An 11269-nucleotide genomic window follows, 5' to 3' on the forward strand; every position below is an offset into this window, starting at 1 on the left:
ATGTTAATTTGACTGACAAGTCAGATTTTGTATTTTTAAATATAATGATTTGTTTCTACAGGGATGTCGGGATGCAGCTCGGGGCAATACTACAGTCCCCCTGGTCTCTCACAACATGCACAAAATGGTATGCCATTTTAGAGGGAACTACCACCAGTTTGATCCAATGCAGTCAAACTAGTGAAATATATAACTATGATTTTGTTTCTACAGCGATGTCAGGACACAGCTCAGGGCAATCTGGTGTTTCACAGCGTAGACAGATGGCCGGCGATGACGGGCAGCTTATGAAAGGCAAGTCTATTGGACATGGTGTAATTCCTCGTGTGATTTGCTGCTTATTTTTATTTCTCACTTAATGATTTTAACTCTTCTTCTGAAGACCTTACCATCCAGAAGATGAATTCAATGCTTGCTGAATTACTTGTCGTGGTGAAGGATCTATCCAGAGATGTGCAGTTCATCAAGACCGAGTTGGCTGAGGGCAACATATCTGGTGGGACCAGGGGACACGGGGTGGCCACCACAACCACTATGCTCCCCTTCCAGCTGCCAATCGCCAGTGAACAAGACTTCAATGAGGCAGAATCATTACTGATGGAGCAATCAGTCCGTCAAAAGATGGTAATTTATTGAACTGCATTCATTTATCAAATGTAGATCGTTTCAGTGTGGTCTTGTTCAGGGGAAAAATGTGTTTAGCACTTTCTAGTTCAAAACGTGTTAGAGCTTGTATATCTGCTATTTATGAAACGTTTTGAAATTGTTCAAATATACCGTTTACATATGGACAGGAGGGTTAATGTGGTTAAACCTAATGACTGGCATGGGCTGGAATATCAGTGCATGCATAAAGTGTGTGTATAAACAAGTTGGTTGCTCTGTGTTCATAAAATAAACGTTATGCTGTTTCTAACGCAGGGCCTTCATTTTCTTCTCTCTGATTTAGATTTCTCGCCTGGCTTTGGTAGGAGGCACCAATTCAGAGAACCTGATCAGACTGATGTTGAAAACTGCTATGACCAACGCCCTGGCCAGTGGGTTCAACTGGGCTGGAAAGAAAGACAAGCGTTGTTCAGAAAGCAAGAAGCCATTCAAGCACACCACACTACAAGCCTGCATGTTTGGTGAGCTTCCTCCCCTGCAAACTACTTCATAGGTTAAGTTTAGGTAGTGCGGTGGTGATGCTGGTGATGCTGGTGATTCAGAATATAATTATGCTGTTGCAAATGGAAATGGAAATGGTGAGCTTTAGAGGTGCATGGATACACATTGTATTGCCTAGATGGTGTCAGGCTAGGCGATTGCTTAATTCTCTTTCCTGTCCAGTCTAACTGGATGCTGACTGTAGCTTGTTACTGTAGACCTACAGAGTGAGTAATTGAGTGATTAAAAATCACTTCCTCACTTTTTTTATTTTTGTGTCTATCAGCTGCTGCTCGACAGTTTGACCCCAAGCTGACCGACCAGGACTACAGCGAAACTGTCAAGAAGTGGCTTCGTTATGCGCCAGACCGGGAGGGAGGCATCTCAAGGAACCGAAGTGACCCAAACTTAAGTCAAGCGAACCAGAGTCAAACTTAGGGTACCCCAGCACAGCACACCACACACTGTTTCCCTGGTTCATACAGTACAAGGAATTACCCTGGCATCTACTTGAATGACTTATGCTGCTTCAGCCTGTTCTTGGAACCGAAGTGACCCAAACTTAATTGTCAAGCGAACCAGAGTCAAACTTAGGGTACCCCAGCACAGCACAGCTACCCCAGCACAGCACAGCACACACTGTTTCCCTGGTTCATACAGTACAAGGAATTACCCTGATGGACACTGTTCTTCCATGGACGGCATCTACTTGAATATGCTGCTTCAGCCTGTTCTTGGAACCGAAGTGACCCAAACTTAATTGTCAAGCGAACCAGAGTCAAACTTGGGGTACCCCAGCACACTGTTTCCCTGGTTCATACAGTACAAGGAATTACCCTGGACACTGTTCTTCCATGGACGGCATCTACTTGAATGACTTATGCTTCAGCCTGTTCTTGCAGTGTTTATTTTTTTTATTTTTTATTTTAACCTTTATTTACCCAGGGTAGGTTCGCTGAGCACAGATGCTCTTTTTCAGCTACGCCCTGCTTCACATTCACAGAGTTCCATTCACACCTGGGAGCTGCCCAGGCCTAACAAAATTAATAGTTGGTTTCAGGTTGCCGACCGACCCTGCCGATTTAGGTGCGACCCAATATATTTTATGAGTTTTTAGAAAAAAAAAAAAGAAAAAAAAACGTTTTTTTTTTTTTTTTTTAATAAAGTTTCATAGAAATCTTAGTCAAACATTTAGTATTATGGATATTAAACATGCTGGCAGAGTACATGCATCCATGTTGTTGTGAACATTTTAATTAAATAAAGAAATTCCCTATCCATAGTCGCCGTGGGAAAGAATAAAATAAAAAAATAAAATAAAATAAATTCCCTACCTACCCATGGCCAAACTGACAACCAACCTGAAACCAACTATTAATTTTGTTAGGCCCCAGTACAACCACAGTCTGACACTGTTGGCCACTGAGCAACTCCACTGGAGCAGTTGGGGGTTTAGTGCCTTGCTCAAGGGCACTTCAGCGGTTGGTGTTAAGGGTATGGGAGAGAGTTATATGGGAGAGAGTTATAGAAACATTAGGGGTGTAACGGTACACAAAATCCACGGTTCGGTACGTACCTCGGTTTTGAAGACACGGTTCGGTATTATTTTCGGTACAGTGGGGGGGGGGGGGGGGGGGGGTAATCCAAAAAAAATTGCTTTTCATTTATCTATTTATTTAACTGTATTAAACAATATAAAACGAATTGGCCATAATTGACTGAGCAAACTAATGCTTACTGCTGTAACCTACTAATAACACTTAAGTAAATCTGAAGATTATTATATAGCAGATGCCTTGGAGGATAAGTCGTGGACAACTGTAGATCATCTAAGCTCCACTGTGTTTAAATTCAAATCCTATGCCATTGTTTATATTTAACCCTTGTGTCTGAAAACTAAAATATTATACTCTTATTAGGGGACTAAATTGAAAAACTCCATAAAAAGATTATGTTGAAATAATTTCCCACTTTCTTTTCCATAAATATTTTATTCAACTTCAGCCCTGATCATAACCATTTTTTATATTATTTTTGTAATGAAATACTCCCACTTTTCTGAAAAGAGTTGTTAAATATGACAAAAAAAAGAATATGTGGTGGTTATGATCGGGCTGAAGTGGAATAAACAATTTATGAAGAGTAAAAAAAAAAATACAAGATAATTAAAAGATTATGCCACATATTATGTTGGCTCATCACTGCAAAGTTATCAAACAAATACGAATCTGATCAGACACAAGGGTTAAGTTGTTGTTCCCTTTCTAATTTCCTCAAACATCTAGTCTAGTTAATGTTAATGTGTCTAGTTATTTGACAATTGATGCTTTTTGTTGGACATTTCAGTCAGTAGTGAGCTCATACTTTGAGCTCATAAGTTTATAGTTAAAATGATTGCAATCTTGTCTTCGTTGTGCATGAATGCGTGTGCTCACCACACACAATATGTGTGTCACTATTCTGGCAGTGGCTATATTGTTAATGAAAGCCTGTTTGTTTTTTGTAAAAAGTTTTAGTCACTAAGTTCTGATACCCTAGAAAAAAATAAATTTTCATATTAAAGCCATGTTGTCATTTTTGTTCACACATTTTTGGAAATATGGTCATATAAGAATTGTATTATTATTTATTTAACAATAGTGTGTTTAACAGCAGGACAAAAACATGTAATGTTATGATGTATACATATCAGCAGCAATATTTTAATGTAAAATGTACATTAATCAGTATTGATTCCTTAACTTTACAAGTTACAAGTAGATGTACAAGTTACAAATGTACAAGTAGAGTACCATTTAGATTATGGTTGAATAAACATTGATGTCTAACATTGATTCAATATAAAATCAACTAAAATGTGCATGTAGATTACCATTTAGATTATGGTTGAATAAACATTGATGTCTAACATTGATTCAATATAAAATCAACTAAAATGTGCATGTATATTACCATTTAGATGATGGTTGAATCAACATTGATATAGTATCAGCTATGGTTGACACCTAACGTTGATTCAACGTTAGGGTCATAGACAACGATCTATATAATTTAGATGTCAGGCTTCAACATAGATTCAATATTTCTGCTGAACCCTATTTCAACGTTGATTCACACATTTTTTGCTATCTGGGAAGTTGATAAAGTATGCACTTTCAAAGTTCAAGCTAGGGCTGCTCAATTATGGCAAAAATGGGGGGGGGGGCAGAGCACACCACTGAAGGAAGGGTGTGCTGCATTTACAACACAAGACAAAATGAGAGCAACACGGCATGTGGCACAATAATATATATATTTTTTGTATCATTCCATTTGGGCTGTGGGGGTTGCTTAATGTCTGAAGGAGTCGACTGAAGGCTTCTTGTCCTCTGCAAAAGCATGCAATTGGTCCACTGATGGATACATCTTGATATTTGTCTAGTCTAGTGTGTTCATTAGATGGGTGAAATCCTCTTTCAGTGCCTCTGTGCCTGTTTTCGTAGGCAGTTAGCCTCTGGTATGCATGCCATTAGCGTTAGAGGCCTCTTTTCTTTTGGAAAGAATGATAAAAAATATATATATATTATAATTTTTTTTTTTTATGTATTCCACTAAGAGGTTGACTACAGCTCCTTTCGACCGATTAATTGACTAATAGGGGTCAGCCCTAATAATTTCCCCCAATAGTATTGAGTTCCTTCCTATCCCTAGGTGTGTGAGGTGGGGCCCAGCAGACTTACCGGACGGGGAGACAGAGGAAACCTTGGCGGCTTTGAAAAGGGATCTGCGGAACATCTACTCAGGCATGCAATCTACTTTACTTTTGGTGAATTGACACCTGAATAAACATCCCACATTAAGCAAAAAGGCCACCTAATATTCAGAATGAGTAATGTAATGTAAAAAGTAATTAAAGGTTTGCCACTTAATTTCCCAGATGTGGAAACATCAAATCTAATTGTTGTTACTCGGTTTGTATGTCTGTACACAGAGGAAGGGATGGGTGGGACAGCGAGAGCAGAACTTTTGATGGAGAGGACCTACGTCATCCTGCGGCGTTACTTGAACAAAATGCCTGCACCAACGATGGTGGAGGTCAAAGAAGAATGGCCTTTTCTCTTCTCTCAGATGGGGCTTTTCTCCCACTTTGGCCTCCTGACAGACACCGATGTCCTTCAAAAGATCAAAGATGCCCTGTGTCATCGAGGACGGACCATCCTGCAGTTCTGCCAGAAACTGGACAACACGAAGATCAGGGATGTTCTGGCCAGATATGATCGAGGTTTCGGAGATCGGTGGCTGCATCGTCCTGCTCCTTATGGTGCAGTTGATGTAAGTTTTATTTATTTAAATATTAAAATATTTGAAATGCGAGTGATTACATTAGGGGCAACTGAAGCTCAGTTGGTAGAGATGGTCGTTGGTAGGGTTGGTGGTTCGAATCCTGGCTCTGACTGTCCGCATGTCGGAAGTGTCCTTGAGCAAGACACTTAACCCCCAAGTTGCTCCAAATGGGCCGAGCTGATGTGTGGTGAGCTGTAGTGCGTGGATTAGCTTATCTTCATCCTTTCATAATGTTAAATCTGCTATTGTGTGTTACTTTGTTGCAGACCTGTGCCACTGCTGCTGATGTGAATACTGCAGCACTCCCAAGCACCCGCTGTTTGATAATTCAAGGTAATGTAATGTTCAGGGATGAGCTTGTGTTCCTTTGCATCGAGGGGGAAAATCTGACAGAAGGCAGTTTGTGATACGGCACACATATGACGCTTATAAATAATATCCTGAGCTGGCATGTCTCCATTCCATCTGCGCTTGTAACTGGAGGGCTAGGAGTTGCTTTGTCCTTTAGCCGGATTTTCCTATCTGCACAGGGACTCTTTTACAGGCTGATAAGTATAGCCTATACCCATCTGATGGTGGAGTCGAAAAGTGCTGTCCACCTGAACTGCAGGGTTCTGTGTAGGGCTGACCTTCGATAATTTTTTTGGAATTCGAAGCTTCGGGGCCGAGATTCGATTTTAATTCAAAGCTTCGAAATTAAAAAAATATATATATTTATTTTATTTTATGTTTAAAATTTTTAAAAAATGTTAATGTTGTGGGACTTGTACAGCACTTTGTTCAACTTTGTCAGTGCTGTAAAGTTTAAACCTTTTTAAATCTTAGACAAACAAAACACTTTGCTTTCATGAAATATTGTAAGCCGTCATTTGAGGCTTTATAAAAGCAGCACAATGAACACAAATCTGTCAGTGCGACCTCATCTTAAATAATGCCTTTCTACAGAGGCCATAAAGTAGATTAAATGCTTTGAGTATGAAGCCTGGAACCAACTATGTGAATTGGGACCACACCATCACTTGATGTTGCTGCTATCTTGTTAAGAAATTGACATAATGGTTTAATTCACATTATAGTATGGCTTCAAAATTCAGATAAGTAAACATGATGTTAGAGGTACCATGAGGCTAAACAAATATTTGTATTGTGAGGATGATCCAACAAGTTTGAACTAGTAGCAGTCTTCATCAGGGTGTGGTGTGGGAAAAAACACAGGTGAGCACCTTGATAAATGCTGAGTCTATTTAAAACTGAAACGTATCTTTGCTTATTAACAGGTGCTTCTTGGGCATCAACCCAGAGAAAGGCTCCAGGGCAAAGAAGCAAAGCGCCATCAACCCTCAAGTGACCACCCTTCTTCGTAAGCTCATAGACTTTGAATGGTCTGCATAGACAATCGTCCTTCTCCTGTCATCCCCTGACGTGAACACCCTTCTTCGTAAGTAAGCTCATAGACTTTGAATGGTCTGCAAAGACAATTGTCCTTCTCCTGTCGTCCCCTGACGTGAACACCCTTCTTCGGAAGCTCATAGACTTTGAATGGTCTGCAAAGACAATTGTCATGCTCCTGTCGTCTCCTCACGTGAACACCCTTCTTCGGAAGCTCATAGACTTTGAATGGTCTGCAAAGACAATTGTCATGCTCCTGTCGTCCCCTCACGCAAACACCCTTCTTCGGAAGCTCATAGACTTTGAATGGTCTGCAAAGACAATTGTCATGCTCCTGTCGTCCCTGCGCCTCTTTTGTTCTTTTGAGTGCCTCTTTTGTTCTTTTGAGTGAGTGCATAAAGTGTATTCATTAGTTCCATTTTCGGGTAAGACCTGGAACTGGAAGTACTAGTTTCATGGCGACAGTGGCTCGGGAGGTGGAGCAGTCGTCTGGCAATCCGGAGATTCCCGCTCCTCCCCGGGCAGCGTGTCGATGTGTCCTTGAGCAAGACACTTAACCCCTACTTGCTCCCGATGAGCAGGTTGGCACCTTGCATGGTTGCCGCTGCCGTCGGTGTGTGAATGGGTAAAATGTGCACAAATTGTATAAAAAAAAAAAAAAACAGCCATTTACCATTTTACTTACGAATATTATTACTTTGTCTTAGTTTTGCCGTTTTGAGCAGTGTTGACCAGCAGTTTATAAAATAATATTTAAAATGTTTATTAGCAACGCCGAGCTTTCAAACCATTGCGTTTCTCTGTCCGAAACTCTTGTGCAACTGTGAGTACCTTTGAATTTTCTCTGCGATACTTGTACAACGAGCGGGATTTTCCTATGGGTAAAATGTGCACAAATTGTCAAAAAGAAAACAGCCATTTACCATTTCAAGAATAAGAATATAATTCTTTGTAATAATTCTGTCTTTTGACAAAGAAATCCCATAATTAACTCTGAAGAACTGGCGAAACGCTCGTCGTACAAGGTGCATCAGTCAGCTAAAGCCGTTTTGAGCAGTGTTGACCAGCAGTTTATAAAATAATATTTAAAATGTTTATTAGCAATGCAGAGCTTTCAAACCATTGCGTGTCTCTGTCCGAAACCCTCGTGCAACTGTGAGCAGGGGCGTAGCTGGGGGGGGGGGGGTAGCTTAGGATGATTCCAAGGGCACTGGGGGGGGGCCAAATTTTTTTTTTTTTTTTTTCTTGACATCACTCAGGTGTATTATTGATGCTCTCATTGATACTATGTTTGTTTCTGAAGTGTGTGTGTGTGTGTGTGTGTGTGTGTGTGTGTGTGTGTGTGTGTGTGTGTGTGTGTGTGTGTGTGTGTGTGTGTGTGTGTGTGTGTGTGTGTGTGTGTGTGTGTGTGTGTGTGTGTGTGTGTGTGTGTGTGTGTGTGTGTGTGTGTGAGATATATAGAGAGAGAGGGGGGGCTTTGGTAGACTATTGCATTGGTCCATTCATTGAAGATGAACGCAATGCGACATCCTTTACTAGGCTCACCCACCAACAGTGCAGGTGCTGAACTGCTGATCCGAATGTATAGGTAAAAACCATATTATGCGTTTTCATCAATAAAAAAATGGCCAAAAAAAATTATGCTCGCGCGCTTACGCGCGCTCACATTCACTGGGGGCCTACAAATACATTCTTTCATGGGGCCCAGAATCTGGAGCTACACCCCTGACTGTGAGTACCTTTGAATTTTCTCTGCGATACTTGTACAACAAGCGTTTCGCAGAGGACCAATTCTTCAGAGTTAATATGGGATTTTCCTATGGGTAAAATGTGCACAAATTGTAAAAAAAAATTAAAACAGCCATTTACCATTTTACTTACGCATATGATTACTTTGTCTTAGTTTTGCCGTTTTGAGCAGTGTTGACCAGCAGTTTATAAAATAATATTTAAAATGTTTATTAGTAACGCCGAGCTTTCAAACCATTGCGTTTCTCTGTTCGAAACTCTTGTGCAACTGTGTACCTTTGAATTTTCTCTGCGATACTTGTACAACGAGCGTTTCGTAGAGGACCAGTTCTTCAGAGTTAATATGGGATTTTCCTATGGGTAAAATGTGCACAAATTGTAAAAAGAAAAAAGAAAGAAAACAGCCATTTACCATTTCAAGAATAAGAATATAATTCTTTGTAATATAATTCTGTCTTTTGACAATAAAATCCCATAATTAACTCTGAAGAACTGGCGAAACGCTCAATGTACAAGGCACATTAGTCAGCTAAAGCCGTTTTGAGCAGTGTTGACCAGCAGTTTATAAAATAATATTTAAAATGTTTATTAGCAACGCAGAGCTTTCAAACCATTGCGTTTCACTGTTCGAAACTCTCGTGCAACTGTGAGTACCTTTGAATTTTCTCTGTGATACTTGTACAACGAGCGTTTCGCAGAGGACCAGTTCTTCAGAGTTAATATGGGATTTTCCTATGGGTAAAATGTGCACAAATTGTATAAAAAAAAAGAGTGAAAACAGCCATTTACCATTTCAAGAATAAGAATATAATTATTTGTAATATAATTCTGTCTTTTGACAATAAAATCCCATAATTAACTCTGAAGAACTGGCGAAACGCTCGACGTACAAGGCTCATCAGTCAGCTAAAGCCGTTTTTGAGCAGTGTTGACCAGCAGTTTATAAAATAATATTTAAAATGTTTATTAGCAACGCCGAGCTTTCAAACCATTGCGTTTCTCTGTCCGAAACTCTCGTGCAACTGTGAGTACCTTTGAATTTTCTCTGTGATACTTGTACAACGAGTGGGATTTTCCTATGGGTAAAATGTGCACAAATTGTAAAAAAGAAAACGGCCATTTACCATTTCAAGAATAAGAATATAATTCTTTGTATATAATTCTTTGTAATAATTCTGTCTTTTGACAATAAATGCCGGCTTACCTCATTTGTGCGTTTGGACTGTTTTTAATGTACAATAGCCTATGTGCATTTTTGAAGTCCAGCTCCAGTATACTTCCTGGCAGAAGCTCACACTTTGGTTTCCTGTCGTGATTAATCACGTCATCTAATAGTATTTGACAGGAAACTATTGTATGAGCTTCCTCCAGAAGTATACTGGAGCTGGGGACTATACAGTTATGCATACCATTGTAAATTGACAGTTATTTTCCCAAATTATTTATAATTATATAATATAATTATTATTATTATTCAATTATTTTGTTGGCAAGTCTGAAAAGTAATGCAAAAGACTTGACAACAAAATAATTGAAAAATAATTATTATTATATTATATAATTTGGCAAAATAACAGTCAATTTACAATGATAGACATGCATAACTCTATAGTCCCCAGCTCCAGTATACTTCTGGAGGAAGCTCATACAATAGTTTCATGTCAAAATACAATAGGATGACGTGATTAATCACGACAGGAAACCAAAGTGTGACCTTCAGGAAGTGTACTGGAGCTGGACTACAAAAATACATGTAGGCTATTGTAAATACACAATACATTGTTGTAATATATATACAACAAAATAATGTGATATCACAGTAATTTTTTACAATTTGATGTTGTGACGTCACAATACATTGTTGTAATATATATACAACAAAATATTGTAATATCACAGTAATTTCTTACAATATGATGTTGTGAAGTCACAATACATTGCTGTAATATATATACAACAAAATAATGTGATATTACAGTAAGTTTCTTACAATATGATGTTGTGAAGTCACAATACATTGCTGTAATATATATACAACAAAATAATGTGATATTACAGTAAATTTCTTACGATTTGATGTTGTGAAGTCACAATCCATTGTTGTAATATATATACAACAAAATAATGTGATATCACAGTAATTTCTTACAGTAAGAAGTTGTGAAATTATAACAATGTATTGTACTACCATTACTGTGAAATTACAACACATTGCTCTGAAGCCATTCACAGTAAATTATTGTGAAGCTTACTGTAAAAGTCATGCAACATATTGCCAGTAAGTAATGTGATATCACAGTAATTTCTTACAGTAAGAAGTTGTGAAATTACAACAATGTATTGTACTACCATTACTGTGAAATTACAACACATTGCTGTGAAGCCATTCACAGTAAATTATTGTGAATCTTACTGTAAAAGTCATGCAAAATATTGCCAGTAAGCTATTGTAACTTTACGGTGAAAAATCTTACAGTGTATGGACTCGTTCCTTACTGGACCGGCAAGGTCTGTGTTAACCAACGCAAGTGGTACTTTTACTTTTTCTGTGGGATTCCTATTTCTCGATTGAGTAAACTTCCCCTTTATGCACACGACACATTCTTTATCAGGTCTACGCTTATCGCCTTCAATGTGTACTGGTTAACACTGTCGCCTCACA

This window comes from Notolepis coatsorum (genome assembly GCF_963971535.1).
Source record: "Notolepis coatsorum genome assembly, chromosome: 14".
Classification (NCBI taxonomy): Eukaryota; Metazoa; Chordata; class Actinopteri; order Aulopiformes; family Paralepididae; genus Notolepis; species Notolepis coatsorum.